Here is a 13,688-nt window from a genome sequence, read left to right on the forward strand (position 1 = left end):
TTATTTTCAAGAACTGTTAGTCGATTTAAATTCCGGTGTGGTATCAACCACGTGAAATTCTTTCCCCATGACTCCGACAACTGTTTGTCGGTGCAATTTCCGGTCCGATATTAACCACCCCACATTCCACAATCAACAGTTGCAAAAATTGATTGTGATAGTCTTTTCGTCTGCTTCAGATTGACTGAGCTGATCCAGGATGTAATGTATGTAATAGTGTAAGGTGATCAAACAATTGCTTCACATGCGCTACACACCGCTCTTGCGCTTTCTGTAATTCGCTTACCACACATACCTCCACGTACACACTATATAGTCATACGTAGAGCTCGTTTTATAAAAAGTATTCCCACTACGGCAAAAGGCAGTTCAAGATTCAACTTACCAACCGCACGAAAGAAGAAGGAAGAAGAAGATAAAATCCAAGAAATGTCTGAAGTTTATTAATATTATGGAACTAAGTATCAAACTTTAGATGAATCTTTGTCAAAAAACGGAAATTCAAAAATAGGTCAACTTTGGAACTCAAAATATACAGTTTCTGAGCAAAATTCTTGGACAAAGCGTCAACGGTTACAGAAAAAAAAAATTCTCACAACGATCGGTCTCTTGAAATCGTTTTCGACGAAATTCAAACGACTTCAGAAAACAGGTGAAAATTTGCACAACCAAAATAGAAGCGATCGAATACACTGGGAAGAATTGGGGTCTGCTTTCAAGAGGAGAATTCGAAATGGATCCATCGTTAATTTGCTACATAAAGACATGGAGAGTTTTCTATGAGATGCAAAGGAATTTACTGTTACAAGCCTAAATAATGCTTTGTAAGGGGCGAGGAGCTTGAAAGTATACATCGTCCCGTCTTGTGAATTCAACGTAAGAATAGATGATCACATAGTTGAAGAAATCATATTTTTTAACACGAGAAACAAAATTATCCTTCAGTCAAAGAATATCAGCAAATGGTTCATAGAAAATCTGACACCCGGTTTGTTAACAAAGGTTTAAGCTTTCCACAAAAACGGCTCAGGCCGGTAGTTAACTGAAACTATAAATCTCACCATCAGCATTAACAAGTATGCGCCCTGACGAGGTGGTCTGCATACCTATACTCTGTTACCAAAGCATATAAGAGTTAAGAAGACTGGAATAAACATCCGAAGCAACGACTACCTCTGCTTTCTTTGGTCGGTCACTGTAACTCTGTTACCGACCAACAACAATCCTAGCGTAACTAGCTCGTACTCACATTCCAGCTCAGTGCCATGGTATGACGATATAAGCTTTCGTACATCTCCAGACAGCATTTCAAAATTTGAAAAACTTGACGGACATCCTAATAATGTTTATGGCATAGATCAAGATTATCGAAAAAACAGTGAAATAGTACCGTGTTACTTCAGCTGAAATAAAGCTGATAAACCTATCATTCATTTTGTATTATTAGAAACCGAAATTATAGTGGACGACGATGATGTTGATATGGAAAATTATGAAAAAAGTGCAATCCATCATTTGGCGTGAATTCGGAATTTATCTCGATTAAAAAATTCGCACTTCTTTAGCCATCGTTGTTATACTTGGTTATGTAATGAATGCCTGACTCGCTTCCAATCTTAAAGATGTTTGTCAAAGCACAGCTTTGATTGCACAGCTTTCAAGAAGAGCAGTAACTTTACGGGTAGAGGAGAAAATTTTGAAATTAAATCAATTTAAACACCAAGAAACTTTACATTTACGCGGGTCTTGAGTCTTTATTGTAACCCACACTTAACATGTCGGGTAGCAAAACCATTTATCAGAAGTATGTGCGCTTCGGTTTCTCTCGCGGCAGAGTTCTACTTTGGTGCTCCTCACGCTTTTCGTCCTTTTTTTCAAACTACTGCGTTGTCTCCGCCAAATGAATTTTGCAGACATTGTTGCCGATTCCCCGTTTGGTGTCGCATAAACTTAAAAACAAAAATATACAAAAAGCCTGAAATATGACTTATTCGCTAGCCTGTCAAGTATCTCCTCTCGAGTCTCTGATGCGTGAACCTCGTTCTGGCGCTCTTTCTCTACCTTACTCTACCTTATCTACAGTTATATTCACGTCATCACTAATTTTGGGTTCCATCTAGGATTCAAGGAGCCGTTTGTAACATGTATCGAAAATGCCACGTCACAACGCATAGAAACAAAAAAAAAATATTATCAGGAAATAGATGAATAACGTTTTCTTTTACTCTGAATATGTGGTGATATCTATCAGGAATGAGCCGTACTACGTTGTAATCACCTTGAACGAGCCTTTGATATAATTCGGATCGAACTTTGCAATAGAAGACTCGCTTGATCGGGTTATTATTGATCAGACCCAATGGCATCTTGAAAATGAAAATAGAAAGAGTTTCTACGTGAACATATGATTATTCTAATCTAAATGGGCCAGTCTCCGTACGGTACTTACCACTTCGATGAGTACCGAGTTTAGAAAACATTGGAATAGAACGTTATTCTGTTCTTATTATGCTATTAAGATAACTTGAGAACGATTTAACCGTTTGAATCCAAATTCTGTTCAGTTCCGAGTCAGAAAGATCCACGTTGATTGAAACTCGGATCAAAGGGACCGTTGAGCCGTTCTCGAGATATTGGAATTGAATAATTTTGTCTTTTGAAAAAGTAAACAAAAACACTACTGAAAGTTGATGTTTTTGTTTCCCAAAAACTGAATTTTACAGAATAGGACGAAAAAGGCATATTGCAACAACGAACAACACCAAACGCGTGAAAATTTGTTTCAATGCTTTGTCAATTTAGTTTTTACCGGTACATAAGGTGAAATTTATAATATGATGAAAGCAATGACTGATAATTTTCGAGATGCGAATTTGTAAATACTTTTTCCAAAACCTGCTTGGAAACATTGAGTTTTGAAGACTGTAGAGCGTACATGAAGGGCCCCATTTCTGAACAGAGTAATAAAACGAGCTTAGCGCATGTGCATAGGTAGAATGCTGTATTATATTTCACACACTAGGGCTCTCCTTGGCGCATGCGCACGTTCGAGTAACTCAATTCTGTGGCCATGTCATAAAGCGTAAGTTACCTAAATTGCACAGGAAAAATGATCAACAATAAGTAACGGGTTTACCATTACCTTGAAAATTCCTACTATTCTAATCGAACCATCCTTCTTTAATGATGGAATAATGTGAGTCCCCCACTCACTGTACTCTGTGGGTTCAATTGTTCAATTGTTTTTCAATTAAGGTTTATTTTAACGCATCTTTTTGTGAAACGTCCAAGCCCCGGTAAAACCTTTGTTGCTTCTTAAATCAAACTTTGCTTCACAGGTTTCGGAAAAAATATCGTACGTCGCAATGGCAGAGGCGTGCGATCAAACCGCTCGCCCTGGCTCATGCTATAAATTTCACACTCATTGAAAATCACCAACTTTCCGCACTCGTAACACAATACTAATTATTTTCGACTTAACGATAATGTTCACTTTTTTGACTTGACAAGCTGGAGAAAAGTATCATATGATTCATCCATATACGTTCTCCCGCAGATGAGTTTTTCTGGTTTTCTCTTTGTTTGTCAATTTCGAACTAATTCGCTCTGTATTATTATGAACTTTCAACAATATTCTAGCTTTCAACCTCTAAAATGCTCCCACTTACATGTAAATGGTAAAATCACAATGATTTTTCATACAAATATGCTTTAATTGGGTTTTTTCACATATTATGATGATTTTTTATCGAGAAAAAAAAAACGTTCCAGTTTAATTCCAAAATTAAGTAGAGGAAATATCAGTTGATTACACAGGTCTACAAAATGAAAACTTTTTTTGTTGCCCTGATTTTTTCTGTTAATTTTGCTGTTTGGGAATGTAGAATTCACGAATATAATTATGGTTATATTAGATTGATCCTGGTTTTTATGTCATTGTAGTATTGCATTCGAGATGACTCAATGTTTATAGGCGAATTCCTCACAATTGGTTACAATTAGGAAAATTAGGTATCAGTACTTTTGTATAGAGTGTAAAATTTTCTATAAGAATCTGTATTCAGATAGTTTATATATCATACCCTTTGCGAGAAAAAAAAATTCAAAAATTTTCTGAATTTTGTTTACGTGTTAAATAACACGTAATACATTAAATAAATGGAAAACAGAAAAATTCAATATTAAGAGCTCGTTTTTTTTGGAGATATTCCATTTGATATGCTTTATCGAAATTTTTATTCGCGTTTGATAATTTTTTTTATTTTTGGAATACCCGCCTGCCCTCCTTTTGACTAAACTCGTGATGCCGTATTTTTCATGGCATCAACAACAAAGTATTATATTTTCTAAATTTTTTTTTCACTTTTGTCTAAATTACGTATGTGCAACTGAAACTATTGATAGCATTTTTTTGATAAACTTCAGATGTGAAGAAAAAGAAATCGAATTTTTCACCTAAATATTGCGTTTCTGAGTCATCTATGAAAATCTCGAAAAAAAAAACTAAGCTGTATTTCCGTGTGGTGGAACCTTCAAACGGATTATTTCGTGGGGAACGATGTATTTTTCAGGAATACACGTCATTATCTTGGGAAAAGTAATATGTGTCAAAAAAATTAAGACTTCGACGTGGAAAATCTTCGTATTTTCTTTTCATTTGCCAACTGTTCCGTAGAGTCAAGAATTACTTTAAAAAGGGTTGTATAATTATGCACAGAAATGAGAATCAAATTCCTTTTCATGTCAGAACGGCAGATTAATCAAATTTCCAATGCCAGGTTGCTAGGTGAGAATTGGTAGATAGAACTATACAGTGTGCAGCGGTGCGTCGAAAAGAGATTTTGCCGCATAAAATGGTGAAAATAGCAGAGAGAAATCGCGAACTAAGTCGGGTGAAGAAAGGCTGAATTCAACATCGTCCACAATAAGTTCCGGCTCTTCTCTCTTCGATGCTTGCTTTTGTCAGACTGTATCTAATGGATGACGCCATAGCCGACCGAGTGACATGAAAATAGAAAAGTTGATACGCTGGAGACGAAAGCAACTGTTGTACTCAGTTCGGAAAACATGTGACGTTGGTTATCAATATGGAATCGAAAAATGGAGGGAAAATAGGAGAAAGCAAATGACAAAGGACGAGAAGAGGATGAAATCATCCGTTGCCTACATCATCTTGTCATGTGACAAACCAAGACTTTCGGTGACACATTACTACTACTTACAATTAGAAATACGGACCCCTTTAAGCAGTTTATAATTAATACAATTCATCACCAGAACTAAGGCAAGCTTTAAAGTCAGCTACTTTGCATCGCGACATTTACGCTGCGACATTGCTGGTTTAAAATGACATTCAGGTGGACGGTAATTACAAACTCTATACATCATCGATATACGGAACGCACTGCTTCACCAAAGCAGCGTCCAAACGAAATCTTGTGAGAGTTATGTTTGAAGACGAAAGTGAAGTTTGATTAGTGTTAAATGCTGTTAAAATCAAATGAAACTATTGTACGAAGAAAATATATGACCATGCTTAAGTTACAAAAAAAAAAATAATATGGCGCGTAAAATCACTGAAGATCACATACAAGATAAATCTACACGTTATTACTTTCGAAGAACCTCACTCTTCTCACTGTTAATGACCATTTCTATACGAAATTCTTTAATCAACACTGTCGTCTGTGATTATACATCGCTGCATAGTTGTTCAATTAACCTTCTTATTAAAAGACGTGGTATGAGTTTTTTTTTCACTCAGAGGACATTGTTTTAAGTGAATTTAATTGGATAAGCTTCCTTTTGAAATCTCATTCACATTGTTGCATTATACAGGTATAAATACGCGACAAGGAAGCTGTGCTTACAGAAATACGAAACTGACAACTATAAAATTTCACATAGTCAGAAATATACTCGGATGAAAAATGTACATTGTAAATTTTTCTTATAGAAACTCTAGCAGTTATGCATAGATATACATATTGAGTAATTTAACACGTGAAAATTGCTGTTTCATGGAGACGCGTTGTAACTATAAAAAAATATAAATAGGGATATAATATATGCGACAATCGACATTGTCGATTCATTTTTAAGGATGATATTGATATGATACATGGGTTTTAAGAAACAACTGTATATTCTTTATGCATTGCGTTGTCATCGTCGAGTTGTGCACCGAATTCTCAGGTATCGAGAAAATGTTACAGCGACGTTTATTTTGAGAAAAAGTTAATCTTTATGAAGTCACCTTGTATAATAATAATAAAAAAAAAAAAAACTATATGGCGCGAATGGAAAGTAACGAAGTTTTTATATCCACTTGTAAAAGTTACATCGTTTAACCAACTTCAATCAACTCAAACAGATTATCTGTGAAATTCCTTAAGGTCATGGAATACTCTTACCTTTATCGATCGAGCAAACTCTCCATTTTTCTTCCTATATAAAATAACCAAACGAACAAAAATGGTTCGAAATTCAGGAAAGCGTTACTTGGTTGGCCGTGCGCCCAGCTAATCGTGAGAGCATTTTTTATTTACAAACTTATTGTAATTTTTAGTTCTCGTCTGGTGACTTCAATATTCTATGGAAACAGTCTCACGATGGCTCACTTTACTCTTCAATCTTTCAGAAATCGTTCAAATTATCTTAGCTACGCACTTTTTGGCTCCTAAAATGCGGTAAATGTGGGAATAGTAACACGCGTCAAAAAACTACACATCTTTCCGACGATTTTCGCGATATGACTAACTTTTCTGAATTCCCGTACAAAAAAAAAGCGATGCACCGTCGAAATTTGAACCTTTCTCGTTCGTTTCTTCGTTTAATATAGGAAGAAAAAGGGTGAATCTGCTCGGTCGGTAAGCGTAGGAGTACTACATGACCTTAACTTTCCGTCTTCTGCGTATGTTGCTGTCTTTTTCACGGTGTGTAGAAAGGTTATGTGTGCGAAAATTGCCAAAGAGAGAAGAGATGTGTCCGGAGTGAGCAAAGCTGACGGCAGCCAGGCTAGTGGACTATTCAATTTCGATTGCAAGCTGTGTATAGAGGAAGAATGAAACAAATCGAAATAATTGGATAAATTGACGAGTCCCACGTGTCCTCAGGTGCTTATTCGAATACAAGGCTAATCCGTGGTTGAGGAACGTGGTCGACGATGACCGAGGACATAGTATGATGTAGGTTCATAAGAAATACAAATACACACAAACATGCATTTCTTTTACTCTATCAATTGTTCATCCTACACCTAATGTATGAAATAAACAGAAATAATCTTAAGATTTATTCAACGATACCAATGATATTCTTACAAGGAACCCTAGGTAGATCGACCCTCCGATTTTGATGGACTTCATACATGCTGTAGTGCATCGAAAACCAAGATACACATATATTTTTGTATTTGCTAATAAACGATTTAAAGGGGTGAAAACAAACCTCAAAGATGAGCATCCAACGGGGTGGTTTCTTGATACGCTTGATGGATTTGAATGAAACAAACACTGAGGTTTTTTATTGACTCATAAGAATGGAGTTGTTTTCATCCATCAGCACCATTTATCAGCAAATAAAAAAATATACGCGTCTTTTAGTTTTCGATGAACTGTAACATGTAGGAACTAAATCGAAATCGGAGGGGTCAACCTATCTAAGGTTCCTTGTCATTCAGAGAAACTAAATTTCTTTCTCCTCAGTGTCGAAAGATCCAACTTTTTTCCCATAATGCATGATATGTTTGTTTGATTGCGCATTACATATTTGCGACATCCCGATGATTACAATTGTTAGAATTCGTCATAAACAGAGCTGCGCAATGAAAGCAAACGTCAAAAGTTTACATATAAAAGTGGATTCTAACCGATTCTTGTACAGCTGTGTCGCCTGCTGCGTAGAATAAATAGATAGTAGCAGAAGTCACCGATAGTCTTGAATCGGTCCCAATCCACATCCATACATGTACCTGAAGAATGGGAATAATGAAAATCTGTAAAAAATACTTTGAAGACTAATTGATCAATAGATAGAAAACGACAAAGGGAGAGAAAAGCGCGTTGGGACTTTGTTCTGAAATTCCGAGTTAGCATACATTGGTGAAAAAAATGGTATGGCGATGAATGGAGAAGAAGCGACGAGAGTAAATAGAAAGTGTGAGTGATACCCGAAATTCTCTCTCACGGCCTTGATTGGCAGTATAACTTTGACTGCGATAATATAATTTAATCGCTTTGATCAAACAGAATTTCATATCGTTATCTCATTTTGACCTGAGTTCGGTGCTCGTCGCGGGTAAAATTCTTTAGAGCGTAACGAGACGAGGGTGGACTTTTAATTATTGCCTATACCAAACTCGACTTTAACGACTAAGAATTTTGCGCTGAATTGCTTTTCATTTGCAATGAAATCAAACTAGCAACATTTTACATACAGTGCAACATTAATTGTAAATACATACACACCTTATTATCACTGTTATCATTATTATTATTACACGAATTATAAATATACATGCGATTTTTTACAGTTTCAGGAATTCCATGAAACTGGGTCGCCTATACATATTATACGAACGTAATATAATAGCTGATACGTATTAAATGAATTTTGATGAAGAAAATTTGAACCAAATAAATGATTCGGACGAAGTGCATGAGACATATTTCGAATATCAAAACAAAGGCAGTCACTGGCATACCTATTATAGAAAATATACGTATGTATATATCGTATATACCATTATACGCGTACCTTTAATTTAACACATTACTTTACATACGACACACAGTGCTCCCAAATCCCGAAAACATGGATTACCGTAGAAAGCGTCGATTAATTTGAAAAAAAAAAAAATAAATAAAAATCTTAATATGGATGGTTCATTCGATTGGCACGGAATTCAGTATTCCGAAGTTCTCAAGGTTGCTGATGATGAATATGAAATCAAACTTCAACAAAATGCGAGTGAAAACGATGATTGTAGATAAATTAAGTGAAACATTTCATGATATTTTCTATACCTATGAACTTTGGGGAAGAAGAGTATTGAATTATAGTAGAATGTGCATCGAGAGCGAAAACGGGCGTTTCCGCGTCGCGCATAAAGTTACCGAGGTGAAGGGGTTCATCGCTCTCGTAAAGGTCCAGGAGGAGAACCTCCCAATTAGTGGTTTCAGGGAGGGGGAGGGGGGGGGGGGGAGGGAGCTCCCCCGAATTGACTATAATCACAAGTTCCAAGAACATTTCATTGAAAAGTCTTGAGAACACATTCAAAATTACTCTGGGTATCTTTTTTTCAATATTCACCGAATTTCTTGTTTGAAAGGCACACTATCGAGATAAAGCTTCCTTTTTTAAATCTAATCCCTCATATTTGATATTGTTTTTCTCGCACTCTTCACCAAGGCCCATGAGAATGCCCTCCCACGTGATGATAAATTTTTATTGAATTTTTAACTTGTACTCTGTTTAACAAAAAAATTGAGACGTAGATTGTTTTATTGCTGTTGCTGAAAACTTGAATTTAGGTTGGATTAAAAATATTACAATCAATGAGAAATCATGAAACCTTTTCAATCCTCCGCGTTTTACCGACCGAGAATCACCCGTTTTCGATCGTCCCGAACTCGTTTTCGCTCCGCTGTCGAAAAAAAATAATAATCAATATTGGAATGATAATGAAATAGTAGGTATATATAGTCTAACTCGGCATTTTCTGGCCGAGTGTAAGTTTGCGATTTGAGTCGCAGGCGAGCACACACACGAGCCGAAAACAAATATTGCAAACACGCGCAGCGAGAAGACCGTTGCCTCCCTGTTGCACACGATTCTTTGTATAACAAGGGTATGTTACGCGTTTTTTCACGAAGCGCGAAATTAAGGTTAGGATTGCGTCCTTAAGTCCTAGGACTTAAAAGTAGTCTTTCCTGTACTCTGCGCATGCGCATTCGCAGACACACTCGACCGTCATAGAAATGGGTACTTTGTGTTTGGAAAACACACATGGAAATACGCGTGAAACATGCTCGTGTCATATAAATTTATTTCCCTATAATTTGACAATGATGTGAAGAATCATCATGGTATCTTCATCTCAGCATCATCGCTCGTATAGTTCAGATTACTGTTTCTATTTGGTTACCTTGTTTCCATTTTTGTTTAAACTTTGATATCAATTTAGCAATATCTTTTAAATTTTGCTGCAAAATGTATAGGCATTTAAATTTTTTTGACACCTCTGATTCAATAATGCCATTCGCTAAGGTGATATTTTTGTTTAATATCGATTTCATGAACAAGAAAATTTTCCTTCTCGTGAAAGAAATTTCTTAGGTATGATTCGCAGGTCCTGTAGAAATTAAAAAATATGATCAATACCAATTTCCTAGGAACACCATTTCATAGACGAAAATTACGCAGAATTGAAAGTGGAACACGCGCGGATTCATGCATGTCCACACATTATCGCATAAAAATTATAATAGAAGCCGAGCAGGCAGATATCGGCCGCTAGTTTTTTCAGAAGTTTTGAACAGATGTCTACTAAAAAACTTTCGTCTGGTTTTAGAGTAAAATCTGACAAGAGTTTTGACTTATTGCTTTTTTGATAATTACTTTTTAGAACGGGACCAAAAAAGACTTCCTTTGTTATTAATTTGCTATTTGGTGTATTGTTAATATTTATTTTTGACTGATACGTTTGAATTGACCTTACTTTCCGAAGACAACCTCATTTTACAGAATAAAAATCGATCACATCTTCGATATTCTACGTGCGTTTGAAATTAATGAACTTGGGCAATTAATGGAACTGATTTGTGCATCACAAGCTAATGATGTGACACGCTGTACGGTCACGAACGAAGTAAATTCCTTAGCTAGGCAGGGACCTTTGCCCTTCCTCGATGGTCATAAATACTAGATGTACCACTACAACTATTCCAATATTCGAAAGTCCCTAGAAAAAATAAACATTTGTTCAACTTTTGGCCAGCTTTTCGGAATTTGGGACCACTGTGTGATGGATGTAAAGTAATGGGAATGGAGAAATAAGAGTTAAGGTGGCTCCCACGACTAGTAATACAAACATAAATGTCAGACAAAGTCATTGAGGGAATATAAGTCATGAATTTCTCAATGATGTGCAGAAAAAGTGAAGATGACGGTTAAAATTTTGTAAAAAAAACTAAATTAAAAATGCTGAGTTTAACATAGTGTCTTATGGGAGTGACAGATTATTACTTGCAGTGTCGATATAAATTTATTTTTCGGCATGTAAAAAATGGAGGTCATAGTACGAATATCTAGCAATCGGATGAACTTGAGAAAAGTGTAAGTTGACGATTAAATATTTCTAAAAATAGCGATTAGAAGCGATGATTCACGCTCTCACGTTCTAGATGCACATGTTCATGAGATGTGGCAACGTCGCCCGAAAATAAGCGCACAGCACAAACGATGCAAAGAATTCAGACCGCAGACGACACATACGATCCACATGTTTAGTCCAGGCAAAATAGATCTGAATCTGAAGTCATTTTAGAGTTGCATGGCTGGTGTTTCGAGAAAATAGCAAAATTGGACGTTTTTTGCGTTTTCCTCAAAACGTCCTGTCCATAGATGAAAAATGACTTGACCGTCATGCAGAGCGGAGAATCCTACATCCAATGAGGTCCTCACATGTACCGGATTAACAAATTAAGAAAAGAGAAATTATTTCACCCAAATTCCGCAGATGTTGTCGATAAGTTTAATTTCTTTTTTTTTTTTTTAATTTATCAATCCGACTCCGTTGCCGACATATGTGGACATAATTTAACGTACAATTTCCCACGCTACACGATGGTCAAATCATTTTCCGTCTATCGACAGCAGTTTTGGAAGAAAACGCACAAAAATATCAAATTTTGCTGTTTTGTCGAAACGCCAGCTATGCAACAGAAAAATGACTTGAAATTTGAGTTCCTGCGGGTTGGAAACCTCCGTAGAAAAAAATGCAGCCATATCCTGAATGTTTTAATTCAAACATGTTTAGACTGGGCTATGTTCGCGTACAACAAGAAATGTTATATATATAATTATTTTTCTCGCATAGCCTTTTTTTATCACGCATTCGTGCAACTCAGTAATTTTAATCTTAATTTGCATTTTAAATATTGGTGAATAAATTATATCCCGAGGACTCCCGCCTGATTCGCGAAGTCGTACAGGAGCCACCGTAAACGAAACAAGCACAGAACGGTAGAAGAGTGAATAGAAATAAATTCTACTTTGACCAGCATTGTTAATGTAATATAACTATCTGTAAATTATAATGTTATACGTACTACTCTATGGTATTCTATACATCTTCAAGGCCATAAAACGAGCTATTCACCCGCTAGGGAGGATAGTATTTCCACGATAATTAATTACTTTCATCGCTCCATGACGATAATCAAGGAATTTTCGTGATAATTAATATGAAATAATTTTCGTCAAGGGAGTAGCTTTATTTTGAAAACTCATTATTCAACTGTCATTCATCTATCACTCCGAAGAGACAATATTGTAGATTTATTACAGCAACGAAACAGTGCTTTTTAAATCTACCTTATTGTTGAAACGGTGGGAAAAACTGCACCATCTCTAAGTTCAACGTAGGTATAGTTTAATAATTCACTTACTATTGTTACTAGATGAATGCAGCATCAAATCTTTGAATGGTATAGAAAATTTCATATATTTTATACACTGATCTCCTTGATTTTTTTCAAGATATTCTTCGTTTTATAAAAATATGTAAAATTCGCCAAAACCGAAACTGCATTAAAGTAAGTCCGGTACATTGCTGATCATGTTCCCGGAAACTCCAAAATATTAGCAAAGAACGTATGTAACAACATTTGTGTAAAGATGAAAGAATAATAAAATGAATACTAACGTTTTACAGCAATTAAGATACATATCTATCATATAATGTAATACATAGATCCTTATTTCCTTGCTGAAAATTTCTAAGGTAAGGTAAATTTTTATTATGAAAAAATATCTCGTAGAATAAATATTCATGTAATTGCTAATCGAAATTGTTGTCTCCTTGGTTCACTATTCAACATTTTTCAAGGTGTATAAAATCGTTGTACAGGTAACGCATAGAACAAAAATTTTTTAAATTTCGACAACATTATTCACGAAAGTCAAATTTACAGTTGACCAAATTCAGGATTTATCAAAATTCATTTCTAGTCGGCAAGTTTTTCTGGAACTTAGTCTTTAACTAGTTATTCATTTCATTTAGTATGAAACTATCGAAACTGTTAACATGCATATGAATTTTTTTGTAAACATTCACCCCTTACCAGAGAATCAGTAAAGTTTACATTTTACAATGAAAAAATCAGAGAAAACTACTATTGTTTCACATTTAAATTTCTATTTCAAACCATGATGATCATAATACTAAATGCAAAATATTCAAACCATCACTCGAGGAAACAATTCACTCACACAAGTTCAAGCCAAACGTTATCTGGCTGATGATTTACCTCAGTCGGCAATTAAATACGAAGCAATATTCACCGTAAAAAAAAAGAACAACATTTCATGGGACTTGAGCAATTAATTTTGCAAGAAATCTCAATTGAGTATCTGGAAACGAAATACACACGTTCTTTACATTTTCTGAACTAAACTCACGGTAA

The sequence above is a fragment of the Neodiprion virginianus genome, chromosome 2, assembly GCF_021901495.1.
Source record: "Neodiprion virginianus isolate iyNeoVirg1 chromosome 2, iyNeoVirg1.1, whole genome shotgun sequence".
Taxonomy (NCBI): domain Eukaryota; kingdom Metazoa; phylum Arthropoda; class Insecta; order Hymenoptera; family Diprionidae; genus Neodiprion; species Neodiprion virginianus.